The sequence below is a fragment of the Astatotilapia calliptera genome, chromosome 23, assembly GCF_964374335.1.
Source record: "Astatotilapia calliptera chromosome 23, fAstCal68.1, whole genome shotgun sequence".
NCBI lineage: Eukaryota > Metazoa > Chordata > Actinopteri > Cichliformes > Cichlidae > Astatotilapia > Astatotilapia calliptera.
The window spans coordinates 1,290,779-1,298,645 of NC_137443.1; the positions used below are offsets into that span (position 1 = coordinate 1,290,779).

General features: G+C 40.0%; 1 protein-coding gene across 9 annotated transcripts in view; it reads right to left on the reverse strand.

Moving 5' to 3' along the window:
• Positions 1-1,545, reverse strand: part of myo9bl (myosin IXb-like) — a 57,834-nt gene extending 56,289 nt beyond the window's left edge. For all 9 annotated transcript variants that reach the window (XM_080297893.1, XM_080297891.1, XM_080297892.1 and 6 more), the window contains exon 1: positions 1,126-1,545. The gene's annotated coding sequence lies outside the window, so the exon portion shown is untranslated. The remainder of the gene's footprint in view (positions 1-1,125) is intronic.
• Positions 1,546-7,867: the final 6,322 nt, after the last annotated feature.

Sequence of the window (7,867 nt, forward strand, 5' to 3'; positions counted from 1 at the left end):
GACCTATGAATCACTAAAGCATAAAAAAGGTACATAACTCAAAAGATGAATCAGTATCATCCCCACACAGCAAACCTGGCAAAGAAGCCGTTTGTGTCTTTAGGCACTTGTTGATAGCAGCCTGTTGCAAAAACATGTCATTTGGTCCCATTTCTTCAAGCATGAAGTAGTATTTTTGTACCAACAAGGTGAGTCACAAAAACCACTATCACCACCCCAGAGCCCGAACCTGAACATTACTGAAACACCGCGGGACAAAAACGGAATAAAAAGCGATCAGCATCCAAGGACGAACTCTGAACAAGCCTGGAGAACTATTCCTGAAACTACTTTAAAGAAATCATACCAAACACTGGTTTTCAGGCTCATTAGAAAATTGGGCCATCTGTGGTTTGCCCTGTATAACGGACTTAGATTTACAGTTGCACTTTTCCATAAATCGCTGCAACTTTTCCTTCGTTTTCCTACCAAAATACAAGAAACGAGGGTCGACTCGAGCTTTAGCACAGCTCTGTGTACGAGTAGACGTCACCTTTGATTGTGCAACAATAATGAATTAGGGCTACAATCTCTCATGTCTTCATGTGCCACATGCACGACAGTTTGCAACAACAGCTGACACTTCCTGGATAATTCTGGCTGGATTTATGTCACCCAACACAAAACAAGTGGGATCCTTTCATTGTGAGAAGCCCGGTGACAGAAACCTAACCGGGCCCGCGGACACTGCACTGCAACGAGTCTGCCTCGATTCTCGGACGTTCACACAACGGATGCAGCTCCGCTACTGGGTGTCACTGACATGCTTTGACAAACAGACATGCTGCTATCACCACAACCGGTCCAAAAACTGGGAATACTGCCTGATATCGTGTCTTAAAATGGGGCTTTGAAGGGGGACGGTGAAAGGGTTAACGCATTATGAGCCGCCTCACATTAACTTCCTATAACAGCTCCGTCAATGATGTTCCTGGTAACCCTAAAAATAAAACACATAGCAACAGCAACTAAAGTAAAAACACTACAACACATTTAGGACTTTACTGTAAAAACGTTCTCATTAAACAAAATGAAAGAAGGAGCTCGTAAAAAGCTACGAGCTCAAGCAAACTGACTTTAACGTACCTTTGCCGTCTGTTTTTCTCATCGTCGCGGTGTAATCCTCAAAAGCATTCCCCGCGATTCAACCAACTGCTGACAAATAATAATAATAAAACAAAATAATAATCTACTCTTCTTCCCCCTCTCCTTTCTCCTCTGGTGAAAATAAGGCTGATTTACAGCACGCAGGCTAAGAACGGTGAAGTCCCAAACAGACAAAGCTCAATCAGTTTGAAGGTTTCAATCCGAGGAGAAAAGAACCTGAAATGAAAGAGAGGGGAACGCGAAGACCACTTAAACGCGCTCATTAAACAGCAAAGAATCGTTTGGGGGGATAAAAATTCCTCCTTCCTCGCAGGCGGTGTGATTTCAGACCGGCTAACCAGCTAGCCTGTCGCTACTTCCTTTCTCTGTGCCTAAATAACAGCAGCGGCAGGCTGAGCTGAAAAAGTTGAGGGAAAAGGCACACACACCAGATTCTATACAATAAAGACACCCTGTTGCTCACAGGGGTTTGTAGGAGAGCAGCGCCCCCTGCTGGGTTAGCGGTGGTACTACAGGTGTCACACAAAGGCTTTGTGTTTCACCCGCGTTTTCTTGTTGTTTGTTTGTTTTTTCCGCCTCAGTGGGAGGAGGCACAATTGACTAGTTCACGTAAGCTACATAAAATAGCAGCTATATAGCAAATAGCAGCTAAATAGCAGCTAAAATAGCTAATCTCCACTTTGTTTTGTATTATTTGTATTCTGACACCACTAGTTTTAGTGGAGCGTTCCGTTGTCCTAGCAACAGCGTCTGATTTTTTTTACCCAATAAATATACTCGGGATTCTTTGGACGTCATCTCTGTACAGTCCGTATGTATCTGCTGCTGGGTGATCTTTCGTTTACTATTATTCCAAAACCTTTACACCTGGCCTCACATACAGTAGCGGGTTTTGATAGGGGCGACACGGTCGTGGTGGGGGGCGGCATCACGGCTTCTCTGACGTTCATCACTAACCGTAAATTTCAGACTCACCACTGTGAGTTATACTCTCAGGTAGGACGGTCTGCTTTGGTAAGTCGGAGGAACTCTCATTTATACAGTTTTAAATATAAGGCGATTCTTGGGTCGCTGCCTTCTTATCTATGTTCCCTGCTTGTAATGAAACATGCTGGTCGGTATTCTCTTCGTCCGCATGGTTGCTTGTTGCTTTCTGTTCCATTTGGTAAAAGAGCTTTTGTCCATTTAGCACCCTCGGCTTGGAACAAACTGCAGAAGGAAAATGACTGAATTTATTTCATTAAGTGCTTTTAAATCTAAACTACGAATCCTTGAGGCCAAGTCCATAACATGCAACTGTTTCAATTAGATTGATTGTCATTTTAACTGATTTTTAAAAAAAAATTATTTATTTATTTTTATTTGAATTTTATTGAATTTTATTTTATTTTATTTGCCCGGGGCGCCAAACAGGCTAGGACCGCCACTGCTCACATAGCAGAACCTTTCAAGGATCAAGAGGACAATTTAGGCTTCAAAAATTTTATTAAATCAGAATCAGAATCAGAATACTTTATTGATCCCTGGGGGAAATTATTTTTTGTTACAGTGCTCCATTTTAAACCAACATTAAGACAAGACAGACAATACACTAACTAAGAATAGTACAATATATACATATATATACATACATACATACATAAATAAATAAGTCACTTATAAATAAATATTTGGAAAAGAAACATGTGTAGCTGTTGCAGTAAACAGTGTGTTAAGTGGATGCGTTGTACAGGGAGATGGCCACAGGCAGGAATGATTTCCTGTGTCGTTCAGTGGTGCTTTTCGGTAATCTCAGTCTCTCACTGAACGAGCTCCTGTGACTGACCAACATGTCATGGAGTGGGTGGGAGGTGTTATCCAACATTGTCTTTATCTTGGACAGCATCCGCCTCTCCGACACCACCTTGAGGGAGTCCAGCTCCATCCCCACAACATTGCTGGCCTTACGGATCAGTTTATTAAGTCTGTTGGCATCTGCGACCCTCAGCCTGCTCCCCCAGCATGCAACAGCATAGAATAGCATAGAACTATTATTTATTTAAATAAATAAATAATAGTAATACAATTGAACTGAGCCTCTATTTTATAATTTTAATGATAAATCCATCAAACATATATATAAACATATATGGAGAGAGATAGGATAATATCAATGTTAAATAATAATAATAATAATAATAATAATAATGGATTGCATTTATATAGCGCTTTTTGAGACCCTCAAAGCGCTTTACAATGCCACTATTCATCCACTCTCACATTCACACACTGGTGGAGGCAGCTACAGTTGTAGCCACAGCTGCCCTGGGGCAGACTGACAGAAGCGAAGCTGCCATATTGCGCCATCGGCCCCTCTGGCCATCACCAGGTGGTAGGTGAAGTGTCTTGCCCAAGGACACAACGACCAGGACAGAGAGCCGGGGGATCGAACCGGCGACCTTCCGGTTACAAAATGAGAAAATAAAATAAAAATAAAACATAAATAATACAATTTCTTTATTCTATATTACATTTTACTTTAAATATTAAACTCTATCTTTTCAATAACCACACACTTTAGTTTTAAAAAATTATTTTCATATATTTGCCCAAATACACTATTCATATAATAATTCACACTTATGCAAAGGTGCTGTATTCAATTCTTGTGAGTTAAGAAAAACTTTTATGACTATTTAATTAAAAGTGATAAGAGGGCTGAACAGGACAACATGGCTAAGTGGCTATAATAAATTTATTTTTAGATTATCACATGTAGGTTATTGTACCTACTCTGTGTCCAGTCCACTTAAGTGATCTTTAATAAACTGTTATGCTATATTTGTTTCAGCTCCTGCTGCTCTCTTGGCCAGATATCTCTTGAAAAACACATTTTGAGTCTAATGACACAGGCTCCCAGGCCTAATGTTTGAGAGCCCAGGTTCACTGTATTCTGCATAGGACCCGAGCTAAGACGGACGTGGCTCAGTTCTCAGCACAGAAAGGAATTTGCAGGAATACCAGAGGGGCCAAAACCAGCTGCTGGTAGAGCAATTGTTCAGACTTCAAGCCAATAGCAGACGTCACCATCAAGTGTGGGATCTACCAAGGTGCAGCTATACCAAGTGATAGCAACATCAGGAAGAAGGAACACCAGAAGCTGGAGAAGACTTAGAGAAGAGCTTGAAAACCCAACTCACAACAGACTGACATTAAACACAGTGTTGTGTACGTTCTGTTCTGCTTGCTACTTCCTGGTAGGAGGGACAACAAAACTCATTTATTTTTATTTTCCTTTATTCATTGCTTTAGCTTACTTGGCAGGCACCTCATTCTTATTAGCACAGAGATTTTCCAGATTAAGGAAAATCACCAGAATAAAAATGCACACGAGAAAAAAAAAGCACAAAATACACGTTTTCCTCACTTAAATGACAAAATGAAAAATGCACAGACTTCGTTTGAGTAAGGTAAAGCAGATGTATTGTCCCCGTTCCACAGGCCCATTTTGAACTTGTTCAAACTTGTGACCATCCTTTCTTTTACCATTTTATCGCTGTCTCTAACAAAGATTTTAAACACAAACCTTAAGTCTTTATGGGGGAATATGCTTAGCATAGCTCTATTGTGCATTTGTTTTAATTGTTTTTTTGTTTTATTTGTCAGAGTGTGGCGGTTTGTGGGGGGATTTTCCCACAGTGTGATAGAAAGTGTGCTGAGTTTACTATGAAACCACTGCTCCAAATATACAGATGTGAAACTGTGAGTTAAAATTGACCTTTTTAAAAAACAAAACCAAATCTGCCATCCACAGCTTAAATAACTCCAGCATCCTAAAAAAGTCCAGTGCCAACCTGCTTCTGTCAACAACAAAAAGCCAAATTTGTGGCTCATTATCTGAAAATTTGAACTTGGTAATTCAAACTTTTCTGTTATTTTCTCAGTTTTGAGTTTTTTTTCTCAGATGTTTGAGTAAGTAAGTCAAAATTCTGAGATAACTTACTCAAAACTGAGATGATAAAATTAGATTTTAAGATAAGAGTTCTTCACACAGTCCAGCCGTTTCCTGGATTCTTTTATTCTTAGCAGGAACATTGCTTTTCCACCACCAGATGTTGCTCTCTCAACACCAAACAGTCATGTTCACCTTCTGAAACATCTGTTGTGACACCAGCTGGTGTCACCTTCATAATCTATGGTGACAAATAAAGGCCATGAGTCATTACACTCACCGTTCTGCTCCTTCAGGCTCTTTGCACCATCAAGCTGTTTCTACGTTTATCTCGTAGATGTCAAAGGTGACATCAAAGACCCAACAATTAGAAGGATGGCAGGTCTCAGTCAGTTTGTAGAGTCTAACAATGATTCAAGTATGTGATCTGAACTAGCTGGTGGAGTGCTACAGGTTACAGGCAAGTGTTAACCAATATCTAAGCTAATCCAAATTTGCAGTACGGTGTGAAGTTTTCGTGTTCAAGTCACTTCAATTTAATTTACACAGCGCCAAATCACAACAGCAGTCGCCTCAAGGCGCTTTATCTTGTGCAGATTTACACTAATGTGCAAAAGTCTTGAGCCACCTAATGTCTTTATATTTTGCTAATCTTTTTACAGTGCTCTTCAGCTTTCTGGAGAAGTTTTCTTTAGACAGTCTTTGGACCTGACTATCTTCAAAGAAATGTTTGCCGTGAGTAACTGTGAATACCTAACTGAAGGGATAAATCAGTGTTGTGAGTGCACATAACAGACAACTTTGCAAAGAACACATTTTAAAATGTTTAGACTGTTTATTGCAAAAACACATGATGTGTCTCCATTTCTCTGGCTGAATCTATGGAAAATGCCAAAACAGTCTGACAGGCGCAAAATGGTATTTTTGCACCAACAAGGTGATTCCCAATCAGCTGTTTGCTGAAAACTCAGCATATGTTGATGCAGTGTGTTCTTACAGAAACTGAGGAAACAGGACAAGTGGAGAAGAAAAGAGGTGTCAGCCCTAAAAATGATCAACAGCAGATAAAGTAAAAGTGAAGTAAAATTTTATTTATATAGCACCTTTCAAGATAAAACCACAAAGTGCTTTACAGAGGCAGAAAACAGCACATGAGAGTCGTGTTCCAAGGAAGTATGAAAAAGACCTGACGCGGGACCTGAGACTAGAGATGGCACGATACCACTTTTTTATGTCCGATACCGATATCATAAATTTTGATATCTGCCGATACCGATATGATATGGTGTTTTTTAATCAATAAAACTGTTTTTTTTATCTTGCTGCATTTTGTATAAGTTCATACTCAAGTTTAAATAAACAACAACACTAAAGCTATTCTGTTATACCTGTATGCAAAAAATACAACAAAATATTTCATAGTTCAGCAAAACTGATCAATCTAATAAACTTAAACCTGCTCCATCCTCCCTATTCTGGTATTTTAAAGAGTACTTAGCAGAAATATTAAGCAACCTAACTAATAGGGTTGCAAACTCCCAGCAAAAAAAATAGGGAACCTCCCTCCACCTCATGATGCTTACTCGACGTAATCAACTTTAATTTGATGCAGTGTGAAAAAAATGCACAGAAATAAATTATTTTTCAAGAATAATTAAATAGATTCAACATCTTTTTTCAACAGAACTGCAGACTGCACAGATGGTTCCCAAAGGAAAAAGTACTATAGCTTACTAGGGTATATTAGACTTATATACAGTAATGGACTTCTATACATCAGATTAAAACTTTGGGTGTAAGATTCAGATAATTATTGATTAAAAGCGAGACATTTTAAATGAGAATAAGAAAGAAAAGTATGTCTTTGTGCCCCCTTTTCCCTGTTAATGCCCTATCAGCCCCCCTGGCTAAACTTTGCTAGATCCGCCCCTGCACAGTTACAGCCGTCAGCTGTAGAAAAAGATCCTCGAGTAGAAAGTAATATTAAATACATTCTAACAACAGCTGATCAAGCTTAAACGTGCTGCTGTTGTTCAGCCGCTGGTTTCCTCTTTCTGGTGCAAAGTGGGCCAAAAACAAAGAAGAGAGACGGACTCGCGACAGAAAAGCCGATCAGCTGATCACAGATCAGTTTCATGATTGAAGTAGCAGCTGGAGAGAGAGAGAGGCAGTCACTCCATATATCGGTTGTTAAGCTTAACGTGGGGCTTTACAAACATTCAGAGATGAACTTGCACACTTGCTTTACTTCTCTCTGGGATCACTTCCTCAGAGATGAAATGCTGGTTTGGTAGCGAGACTACAAATACACACAGCCGCTCTATCACGTGACCACACTGCTCCAACGTGCTACGGTTATGAGCCGAGTTACGCCGTGTTGCAAGTTTTGTGAGGTGCTTTTCTGATATTTAATGGATCGGATTACATTTTTTATTTCTCCCCGATATCCGATCCAGTGATTTAGGTCAGTATCAGACCGATACCGATACGTAATATCGGATCGTTCCATCTCTACCTGAGACGTGCATCTAGCCCTGCAGTTGACCCAATCCACTGACTTTCAAGATCAGTCGAAGTGTTCACACTATATTTTTGCCTCATACACTGCATTTCCATGTATTTTTGCACCTGTTTCCCATTGTGGGGTGGCTGTAGCTCAGGTGGTCGATCAGCTCACCTACTGCTGGTGGTCTGATCCTAGTCTGCTCCAGTCTACCTGCCAAATATCCATCGTAGTATGAATGATGTGTGAATGTTAGTTAGGACAAAGTGCTTGTGCAAATGGGTGAA